Genomic DNA, 12,518 nt, shown 5'->3' on the forward strand with positions numbered 1-12,518 from the left:
AACATTTTGGTCCTCCTGCCATCACTCTGCCCCGCCAATTCCATTTGAGTTTGGAAATGACGTACCCACGTCCCGCACCTTGGTGCGGCGTCGGATCTCGACATTCTTCACTCGATCTTAAAGCTTAATGCCGAGCATGGTACCCATATCCATGACTCTCTATGCTACCCGTTAAGATACCTATATTATACTTTGTGGTCTTCCTGGTCGCCTTCGCTTTGTGGTCGCCTCTTTAAAGAGCCGTCTATTAGTTAGAAGTCCGGTTTAATGTCAGCATAGGCATTTCACACATTAGCAAGTTCCTTAGATAAACAGTACGCTAAATATTGCATAACTCTTATTTACTTTAGCTATAACTAGCTTTGTCAGCGACTTCGCTGTCGTTAAACTCGAAAATTGCGGAATGCACCACCATACAAATTTGCACCTACCATTTTAGGGAAGTGGGGAGTTAGAAAGAGACATAAAGTAGCGTTTGTCGCTCTCCATTCCTTCAACTATCTCCACTTAAAAAATCACTTGGCTGGTCAGTTTTGCCGTGTAGACGTACAAACAAACAGACATACACACTTTCCCATTTAACTTTTGCCCGTGGCAACGCTCGCGTTAGAAAGAGAGAAAATGTAGCGTATGTCACTCTCCATTCCTTCAACTATCTCCACTTAAAAACTCACGTCAATTGGCTGCTCGGTTTTGCCGTGAAAGACGGACAAACAAACAGACATACACAGTTTCCCATTTATAATATTAAGTATGGATTTACTTAGTTAACGACTAGTAATTGCTTTTCAACCAGTCAAGCGCCAACGTGTTTAAATAACATCATATACATTAATAATTAAGTATTTATTTAAACTTTATTGCACAAATGTGCAAATGGCGGACGGTTTGGTGCAGGATTTTGAAAATCAAAATACAAAAACGCAAATCAATATTGTTATCATAATATTACGTGTGTTATGGGTTAAATTGTGGCGTAGGCGAGAGGCTGGCAACCTGTCACTGCAATGTCACAGTTTCGTTTTCTTTCAACCCCTTATTTGCCAAGAGTGGCACTGAAGCTTTAGTAGTTTCATAAGCTCTGTCTACCCCTTTATGGGATACAGGCGTGATTATTGTATTGTATGTGTGTGAAAAAGCTATAACTTTTTGATATTTGTAAAAAGAGATTGGCTATTTAGTCAGCGGATAAAAAATCGGTTGACAAAAAAAGAAAAAATAAATAAACATAAATGTTATAAAACAGCCAGTTACCTCGGTATTGCCTCTGTCTCTTAACTAAATCCATAATTAATATTATAAATGGGAAAGTGTGGGTATCTGTTTGTTTGTCCGTCTTTCACGGCAAAATGGAGCTACGAATTGACGTGCTTTTAAAGTTGAAATAGTTGAAGATATGGACAGTAACATAGGCTACTTTTTAGGGTTCCGTAGTCAACTAGGAACCCTTATAGTTTCGCCATGTCTGTCTGTCCGTCCGTCCGTCCGTCCGTCCGTCCGTCCGTCCGTCCGCGGATAATCTCAGTAACCGTTAGCACTAGAAAGCTGACATTTGGTACCAATATGTATATGAATCACGCCGACAAAGTGCAAAAATAAAAAATGGAAAAAAATGTTTTATTAGGGTACCCCCCCTACATGTAAAGTGGGGGCTGAATTTTTTTTTCATTCCAACCCTAACGTGTGATATATTGTTGGATAGGTATTTAAAAATGAATAAGGGTTTGCTAAGATCGTTTTTTGATAATATTTATATTTTCGGAAATAATCGCTCCTAAAGGAAAAAAAAGTGCGTCCCCCCCCTCTAACTTTTGAACCATATGTTTAAAAAATATGAAAAAAATCACAAAAGTAGAACTTTATAAAGACTTTCTAAGAAAATTGTTTTAAACTTGATAGGTTCAGTAGTTTTTGAGAAAAATACGGAAAACTACGGAACCCTACACTGAGCGTGGCCCGACACGCTCTTGGCCGGTTTTTATCTTTTTCTAACCCCCCACTTACCTAAAATAGGTGTTGCAAGTTCGTATGGAGCACTCTACAACTTTGACATTAAAAGCGAGCTTAAAAAGGGAAAGCTAGTATTTCAATACCTACTACTTGCCTCCTAGTCAAATCAGCTTCTTTTTAAAAACTATCAAAACGAATTTGAACGACTTGCTAATATGGAATTTATAATTATGAAACCGAATGGAGTGACGTCACGGTCAACTCAGTTACTTTATATATTTCTACCTGACTTATTAAATAGAAATTGGTTTAAATTACTTCTGTCCATGTTGTTCTTATAATTATCTGATGCTTTATTTCGTGCAAGGTATAAAATATTTTTCCCCTCACTAGCTCGGAAACACGTGTTTTGTCCTTTAGTACTAGCGGGTAAAAACGCATTTTATCCACTAGTGGGTAAAGTAATTTGACCTTGAATAAAGTCAAATTAACTGTTTTAAAATTGATAAAAGTAGGTGAATCTAGTAATAAAGATGATTTACCACCCGTGGAACTACTGGAAGCAGTGATAAACGCATTTTTTGCGTTGTAGTTTCCTCGCTATAGTGAAGGGAAAAGTTTTGTGTTACACTCGGGTGCAAATGTATTTTACTTCTCGTGTGTTAAAAAACTCGCAAGTTCAGGATTCTATTCTCGAACCACTCGCTTCGCTCGTGGTTCAACTATAGAATCCTTTCACTTGCTCGTTTTTCAATTCCACACTCGGCGTTAAAATACAACTTTGCCCCCTTGTATAACAAATAACTATTATTTTGAATACAGTCAACTTCCCTGTTATGTTTACATAGTTGTTGCCAATACGAAATTAAGTAATTAAACTTAATTAATTTAATTATTGATGAGTAGTAAATACAAGTAGTACTACAGGTACCAGAAACTACATTTCCTGAATTCTTTTTGAGATAATGGCCACAGCCATCTTAATTCTTATACTCAGTCCGTCAATTATTATGGGCCGTTTGTTGCCTTGAATGATAAATAAATGAATAGCTCTTTGTTTTACAAGGGGGCAAAGTAGCCGTTTAACCACACGTGCCAATATTGATACCGGAGCAAGCGAAAGATTCCAATATTGAACCGCGAGCGTAGCGAGTGGTTCAAAAGGTGGAATCTTGAGCGTTGCGAAGGTTTCAAGGCACGAAGGTAAACCAAACTTTGCCACCGAGTGAAACACAACATTTTTCACCGAACCAACACGAACATATTGACTGTAAAACATCAAACTAAATCAAATCCATCAATCTATTAAATATTTATGATTGAAAATCATTATTTAAAGGTAAATTCTACCAGCCAGCTTAAGACATCAAGTTAAAAGTATGAAATTACTTTGCACTCTTGTGGATAAAATGCAATTTTGCTATCTGTTTTCGAATAGCAAAGTAAACCCGCTAATTCACCCGCTACCCCGCGTGGTGACGGATTAAACATTTCACCACTTCCTTTCCTCCCAGAGATGTCGTAGAAGTCGACTGAGGGATATTGGTTCAATTGCAACATCACAATTTCGCTTTCTTTCATCCCGTCAATGGCTAAAAGAGTCCCTGGAACATTTAGGTATACTTCAGCAATTCCCGTTAAGTTTGTACATTTGGATCACGTCTCCGATTTTGATAAAAATTGGTAGGTTGATAGAGTTCATGATGCTGAGCAAGATCCACTAGGTTTCCCAAAATGTCCTAAGCTGATTGTATGAAACTTTCCTTTTTTGTTACCAAAAATGTGTAGAAATTTGGTAACAAAACAGGAAGGTTTCATACAAACTACATAGGACATTTTGGGAAACCTAGTGGATCTTGCTCAGCATCATGAACTCTATCAACCTACCAATTTTTATCAAAATCGGAGACGTGATCCAAATGTACAAACTTAACGGGAATTGCTGACTTATACATGTAGCCAAATATTTGCCTGTACTTTGAAAATAATAATGTTAATTCATCAATTTCCGCTACTTTTAGGTTGCCTGGAAGAGATTGCTCTTTATCCATAATACCGCCTGTTTACCCTTACTTTCTTTTGTGTTATTGTATTTTATCGAGATGTGCAATAAAAAGCGATTGTATTGTATTTTTTGGTAAAATTTGTGTTTTTTTTTTATACTACGTCGGTGGCAAACAAGCATACGGTCCGCCTGATGGAAAGCGGTCACCGTAACCTATGAACGCATGCAACGCAAACAGTGTCACATGCGCGTTGCAACCCCATTAGAAACTTGTACATTCCCTTTTGCTGTGTTAAGTACACAGCAAAAAGGAGTGTACAAGTTCCAAGGAGGGTTCGGGTTGCCGACGACTCTAAAGGACAACAGGTTTTTCTTTTGGTTTCTCATGTAATGCCGTGTATGTTTCACAAATGACAAACCTACACGAGTTGTCAGACCACTGACTTATGTCATTTGACACGGAAGATTTGCGAAACCTTGACAAAGTGAATTGCTTGCAATTTTCTACTGTATTATTATGTCATTCCGTGCCTAGATCTAGAATTTAGCAATTACTGTGTTTAACTATACTTCCTCTTGTATATTATAAATAATATTGTTGAATAAATATGGTATTATACAGGGTGACGGCTGTTTAAGGTTTCCGGTTCGGTGACAAACAAAAATTTAGCTTGGAAAGTTATAAATTGCAGAAAAATAAAAAAGCGGACAATGTTATTTTTCTAAAATTCCCGATTATACATTTATCTCGCTACGTATAAAATATAGGTATGTCTCTCTTTAAAATAAAAACACAATAAAACAAAGATTTTTTTTGTCGTTTCCAATTTCGATATTTATAGGTCCAATGAAATAAAACGAAATATTGCAAGTTGTGGGCATTCAAATTTCAAGTACTTAAACCAATATATTAAAAATATTTTAAGAAACAACTTACAGTTCTTTATAATTTACATATATAAGTTTTACTATGGAGGTATGTACTTTACCTGTAAATAAACAAAAATAAATAAATATTTATAGGACATTCTTACACAGATTGACTGAGGCCCACGGTAAGCTCAAGAAGGCTTGTGTTGTGGGTACTCAGACAACGATATATATAATATATAAATACTTATATACATAGAAAACATCCATGACTCAGGAACAAATATCTACCCTATACATCATTACATTCGAAATAATGTCTGCTTTACAAAGAACATATTAATAAATATTCTGGTATTTTCCATTAAAAATAACGTAATAATGAAATCATTATCATCATTTAATGAATTTCTCTATTACTTTTGGCGCCGCATATCCATTATTATAACTACTTAATAAATATTAATTAATGTTATTTTAGTTCTGTTCGTAAGAAACAATTAGTTGACCTATTAGATCTTTATAGTAGAAATATTTTGTTTCAGTTAACAGTATATATTATAATTACGACAACACAACATTATTTGAATCATTAAACAAGACGTTTACTTGTAATTTTTATTAAGTAGAAAAACCGGCCAAGAGCGTGTCGGGCCACGCTCAGTGTAGGGTTCCGTAGTTTCCCGTATTTTTTTCAAAAACTGTTCAACCTATCAAGTTGAAAATAATTTTCCTAGAAAGTGTTTATAAAGATCTACTTTTGTGATTTTTTTCATATTTTTTAAGCTTATGGTTCAAAAGTTAGAGGGGGGGGGAGACACTTTTTTTTCCTTTAGGAGCGAATATTTCCGAAAATAATAATATTGTCAAAAAACGACTTTAGTAAACCCGTATTCATTTTTCATGTGATGTTGAATAAAAATTTTCTATGTCTATGTCTATGTCTATGTCTATGTCTATTTTTAAATACCTATCCAACAATATATCACACGTTGGGGTTGGAATGAAAAAAAAATCAGTCCCCACTTTACATGTAGGGGGGGGGGTACCCTAACAAAACATTTTTTTACACTTTTTATTTTACCACTTTTTCGGCGTGATACCGGCATAGTGATACGGCATAGTGGTACCAAATTTCAGCTTTCTAGTGCTAACGGTCACTGAGATTATCCGCGGACGGACGGACGGACGGACAGACAGACATGGCGAAACTATAAGGGTTCCTAGTTGACTACGGAACCCTGAAAAGGCACATCAAACCAACCGGCATGACATCCAAATAACGCCCTTTTTTAGATTTTCTTACATAGGTAAATTACATTGATATTTTAAATTGACTTTTGTATTCATGACGTATGCTGGCGAGTCCTGGCGAGTACCGGCATGTACACGCGTCAAGAAACATATTGTTAATATTACACGATTAAATGTAATATAATAGTTATTTGTTATACAAGGGGGCAAAGTTGTATTTTAACGCCGAGTGTGGAATTGAAAAACGAGCAAGTGAAAGGATTCTATAGTTGAACCCCGAGCGAAGCGAGTGGTTCGAGAATAGAATCCTGAACTTGCGAGTTTTTTAACACACGAGAAGTAAAATACATTTGCACCCGAGTGTAACACAAAACTTTTCCCCTCACTATAGCGAGGAAACTACAACGCAAAAAATGCGTTTATCACTGCTTCCAGTAGTTCCACAGGTGGTAACTCGTCTTTATTAGTAGATTAACCTGCCTTTATCGATTTTAAAGCAGTTAATTTGACTTTATTCAAGGTCAAATTACTTTACCCACTAGTGGATAAAATGCGTTTTTACCCGCTGGTGTAGGACAAAACACGTGTTTCCGAGCTAGTGAGGGGAAAACAAATAAATACTTGCTTAAAATGGATTCATGTAAATGCAACAAGGACAGATTGAGATACAACCAAAGTAGGAGATAATAAAATAAGGCGCGATATACACTGACTTAAATACGAATGTGTGACTACCAGCTTTTGTCTGCGGCTTCGCTCGCGTTAGAAGGAGACAAAAAGTAGCCTATGTCACTCTCCATCCCTTTAACTATCTTCACTTAAAAAATCACGTCAATTCGTCGCTCCGTTTTGCCGTGAAGGACGGACAAACAAACAGACACACTTTCCCATTTATAATATTAGTATGGATTGTCAAGAGGGCGCTGTTATTCTGTATGGTGACAGTTCAGTAATAGTATGAAGAAAATGGTTCTAATAAAATTCCGCAAGATGGCGCGTAATCATTCCCGGACAGGCTTTAGAAATGTACAATTTGTAAAACATTCTCGAAATTTCCTTAAATTACTACAAATTTTCATGAGAAAATTCACATGCAAGTTGTCATTGAGAAAATTATCTTTAAGATTATCGTGTATTCCGAAATATCCTCAACAGTTGACGATCACTTCATTTGATGTTTGAGTTACACTGGCGTTTATTGTCAACATATTAAATGAATTTGACCCTAAAGCTTGACAATAAAAGTGCGGAGAACAACCCCGAGAAAAAACAAGAAAAATCAACTTCAACAAGCTCAACGAGGGTGCGGTGTGCTGGTGGCGGAAGGACCTACGGAACTAATTTGTTTACTCTATTGTCCTTTGAGTCATCGGCAACCCAAACCCTCCTTAGAACTTGTACACACTTTGTTGCTGTGTACACACAGCAAAAAGGAGTGTACGAGTTTCTAATGGGTTGGCAACTCGCACATGATACTCCTTGAGTTGCAGGCGTCCATAGGTAATGGTGACCGCTTTCCATCAGGCGGACCGTATGCTTGTTTGCCACCGATGTAGTAAAAAAAAAACTTCAAGAAAAAATATGATAAAATTTCACCGGTCCGTGTGGTCTCCGCCTTAAAACATGTTACTTTATATCAATTACAATATATTAAAACATTAAAATGTCACGCTATACATTTATAGCTTAAGACAATAACAATTTGTCAAAAGTGAGGTCAACTATAGTCATTAATAAAATAAAATGGTTATTATACCATATGGTCATCCATAAAATCATGAGGTGTACATTTTGACACTGTGGAAACATTTCTTTAAATCTTCTTCCTATCATAAACATTAATTGTAGCCTACTATGGCAGAAGTTCAGGAACCTGCAAGGCCTAGTGGACAATGACCCTGTCTATAAAGTTTTGGATTCAAATCCTGGCATGGGCATTTATTTTTCTGGTGAGCATGACACTTTTATTATTGTTCTGCGTGGGAGCACTGTCTGTTCAAAGGTCGGCCTGCGGCCTCGCGTGCTTGAGAGCCTCTCAGAGACGCTCCGTGCCTTCGGCCCTACGCGGACCTCGGCCTTCGGCCTTTGCTGGGTTTCGAAGCTCAGCGTTGGGCCTCCAGCCCGCCGCTTCGCTTTTAGACACTTTTATTATTGTTCTTCGTGAGAGCACTGTCTGTTCAAAGGTCGGCCTGCGGCCTCGCGTGCTTGAGAGCCTCTCAGAGACGCTCCGTGCCTTCGGCCCTACGCGGACCTCGGCCTTCGGCCTTTGCTGGGTTTCGAAGCTCAGCGTTGGGCCTCCAGCCCGCCGCTTCGCTTTTAGACACTTTTATTATTGTTCTTCGTGAGAGCACTGTCTGTTCAAAGCTCGGCCTGCGGCCTCGCGTGCTTGGGATCCTATCAGAGACGCTCCGTGCCTTCAGCCCTACGTGGACCTCGGCCTTCGGGCTTTGCTGGGTTTCGAAGCTCAGCGTTGGGCCTCCAGCCCGCCGCTTCGCTTTTTAGACACTTTTATGATTGTTCTTCTTGGGAGCACTGTCTGTCCTGAGCTCGGCCTGCGGCCTCGCGTGCTTGGGAACCTCTCAGAGACGCTCCGGGCCTTCGGCCCTACGCGGAGCTCGGCCTTCAGCCTTCGCTATTTAGTTACTGTGCCCTCCTCAATAGCGGTGGTCCACACAACGTTTCACGTTATCCATCGCGGCTGTGTCCCTAACGCAGCCTAAGTACCTTAATTTTTATCACCTTTTTTGATGTTTAATTATTTATAGATGTTAAATGTTGAGTTTTTACTTGACGCCCGTTTGGTGACGGGTTAACAATTTCACCACCCCCTGTCCCCCTATCTTCCCGTGGGTGTCGTAGAAGTCGACTGTGGGATACGGGTTAAATTGTGGCGTAGGCGAGAGGCTGGCAACCTGTCACTGCAATGTCACAATTTTCGTTTTCTTTCAACCCTTTGATTGCCAGGAGTGGCACTGAGACTATAGTAGTTTCATGTGCTCTGCCTACCCCTTTATGGGATACAGGCGTGAATGTATGTATGTATGTATGTTTTTACTTGGAAAAGACATATAATCAGACATCGTAACTGTTCCAGCGATTCCGGTGCAGCGTGGTAGAAATAAATTAGGAACTCTTACATGTGTTTTAGTTAGGTAGATGATCCATTAAGGCTCATTTTACTGTTATTAATCCTGATTAGCCATTCTAGCTGGCTTCAGATATCGATACCTTTGGGTTCAATTGGCGTAAAGGACAAAATGCAGGTTTTCAGGAGAAGCAAAAAACAACTTTTTTTTTAGAAAAATGTTTATATCTTTTTTGTTTTTTGACCTATATTTGTGACGTATATAGAAAAATATGTAGATTTTTAGTATCCTTCACCTAGTGTAGCAACCGTAGTGATAAACTAAACGGTTTAGAAGTTAGATGGTTGTAAAGGACACGTCAAAATGCTATGGACGTCCTTTACATCCACGATTTTTTTGAACAATTAGAGTTGATAGGGTCGTAAATAACGGTCTTAGATGATTTTTATACAAATTCGGGGCGTAAATGTAACCGGAATGGTACAAATGGCAACTGTTTTTAGCTTAGTTTACAATTGAGAAACTTGAAAAATGTATCAAAACGTAGTTAATATGGCATAGAATAGCCACATTAGTGTTACAGTGTATATTTATCTAAATATTTAGCAGAGACAAAGAACAAGACTATTTTATATCCAGTTTTGCAATAAAGAAACAACATTTGCTTAAAAACTATCTAATATTTTGGAAATTTATTATTTTAGTACTCGCCGCTGTCTCAACTCTCAATAAGTTACGCATTCAGTATTTAATTCTAGCAGGGAAACGCTTTCGTAGTTTAAGTAAATATAAAAACACTAATGGTAATCACGTAAACTTTAATCAGCAACTGTGAACAGTAGACTATATTAATACGACAGTAATTTTAAGTATAAAGTAGAAAGAAGTTCTAAGAATAACTAAGAGTTAAGTACCAATTTATAAACGCAAGTTAAGACGCGTATACAAACTGTGACCAACTAATAAATAATAGTAACTGTAGTCAAGACTACCTACTATGTTGATGCATATTTTTGATAATTTTAAAACAGAAGATTGTTATTTAGTCTTTAACCTGTTAAGTAAGAATAATCTTAATTATGAGTTCAATCCTAGAAATATTATAGTCAATGCTTTAAGTGCCTGTGGGTACATAGCCAAGTCACCAAACGCTAACGCTCATTCGCTAGCGAAACGCACCTGTTATTGTCGCACTAAATGTTAGTATAGTCTACTGTTAAAGTTTACTGGCGGCGTAGCTGAATGGCAATCGTCGACGCCAGACGCCGACAAAAATGCAGTCTGGTGCAATACGCAAGAGCGATAAAGCTATAGCTATAGCTACGAAAAAAATATATAGCTACGAAATAGATATTATCGTGAGCGTTTGTGCATACGTTGTGGGTACGTACCCTGATTACCATAGTGTTTTTTTTAAATTACCTACATCTCGTCGCAGTATAATAATACTACGAAAGCGTTTCCCCGCTAGAATTAAAGGCTGAATGCGTAACCTACTGACTATTCAACAGCGGCGAATACTAAAAAAATAACTTTGAGCTTGTTGCCAAAGTATTAGTAGATCGTTTTTAAGCAAATTTTGTTTCTTTATTACAAAACTGGATATAAAATAGTCTTGTTCTTTTTTGTTCCTAAGATAGCTTAGATAAATAATACACTGCATTAAACTAATGTCTATTCTATGCCATATTAAGTACGTTTTGACACATTTTTCCAGTTTTTAATTGTAAACTTAGCACAACATTTGTACCATTTCGGTTACAATTACGCCCCGGTTTTGTATAAAAATCATCTAAGACCGTCATTTACGACCCTATCAAATCATGGGTGTAAAGGACGTTAATAGCTTTTGACGTGTCCTTTACAACCATCTATCTTCTAAATCGTTTAGTTTATCACTACGGTTGTTACACTAGGTTAAAGATACTCGTAATCTGCATATTTTTCTTATACACGTCACAAATATAGGCCAAAAAAACAAAAAAGTGGGTTTATCTTTCTCTTGGAAACCTGCATTATATGTCCTTTACGACAATTGAACCCAATGATATCGATTACAGTTGCGGATAAAATATTTTTAGTGCTGGTCGTAAAGGACGAAGAACAAAAAAACTTGTCCTTTACGCCCAACTTTACCACACTACTATAGAAAGTGATCCTTAAAAAGTAAGGGCTTAAAGGGCAATAATATATATCAAGGTGACTTACGACTATATTTTTATTTGTAGATTTCCTTTACGACACAAATAATAATTTATAATTAATGACTTGATATTTACGCCCCTTCAGAAAAGCTATTTTTGCAAGTCCATAGTAGAAAATCTTGGTCGTAAAGGCAACTTTTTGAGAGATATCGAAATTTTAACTACACAGATCGATAGCGCTTGAAATTCTGAACAAAACTGTATATATAACTCATTTTCGCCAAAATGTCCTTTACGCCAATTGAACCCAGAGGTATCGAATATGTTTAAATTGACAATATTCCTTTAAATTGACAATACTTATTGCACCAAAATTGCGACAGAAGTTACAATGCCTGGACATAATTTATTGGTATTAATGTGTTTGGCGTCAAAAATATGAACAGAATTGTTATATATAATGACTTTCCGTGATTCCCACATTCTCAAACATTGACATTTTACTATAAAAATCATGATTCACTGGTTATTTCCACAATAACTTTTAATTCATTATATTGATTATCAGAAAACGGTACAACACTTCGTTCCGGGTACAGAAGGTCATTTTAACACGTATAATAGTAGAAGCCAGAAAATATCTACAATAATATGAATATAAGTCCTTTTAAAATACATAATATGCTTTGTTTATTTCTTAAACTTTCCATTGGGTTATTTATAGATGAAGTTTATTAATAGGTTTGTATTTATAGCTGAAGCAAAATGTAGGAAGTTGGCAAAAAGTTGAGTTTAAAACTGAATGAGGGTTCTATAGCAAAATGTGTGCATATCTATAAGTTTTGATTGATTCACGGCTAGTTATTACCTCTTTGATTAATAATTGCACAAAAATATGTCCTTGATGCGTCACTACATAGCCGGGAGGAAAAATGAATTTGCTCCCTCCTAGCAGGGAAGAAAAGGCCCCTTTTCCCTTTAGGAAATAGTGATGTAATTTAAAAATGTTTTTGGTCCCATACAAACTGTTAATCCTGGATAGAAACGGGATCGATTGGCATTATAACATTATCAAAATATCATCTGTAAACGCCAATTTTCATTCATTTGATATCGAGGGAAGGTCTTCTAAGACCGTTTTCGCGTAGCAACACGGGATATGCCCTCAATGACCCGTATCAAAATGCACCCTGTATATATCATTAAATA

The 12,518-nt window shown here is 37.0% G+C and overlaps 1 protein-coding gene across 2 annotated transcripts in view; it reads left to right on the forward strand.

The window, feature by feature from the left end:
* The window catches only part of LOC125240180 (scavenger receptor class B member 1-like), a 144,416-nt gene that overhangs the window by 82,187 nt on the left and 49,711 nt on the right, over positions 1-12,518 (forward strand). The window lies entirely within an intron of this gene.

The sequence above is a fragment of the Leguminivora glycinivorella genome, chromosome 27 (assembly GCF_023078275.1).
Source record: "Leguminivora glycinivorella isolate SPB_JAAS2020 chromosome 27, LegGlyc_1.1, whole genome shotgun sequence".
In the NCBI taxonomy this organism is placed as follows: domain Eukaryota; kingdom Metazoa; phylum Arthropoda; class Insecta; order Lepidoptera; family Tortricidae; genus Leguminivora; species Leguminivora glycinivorella.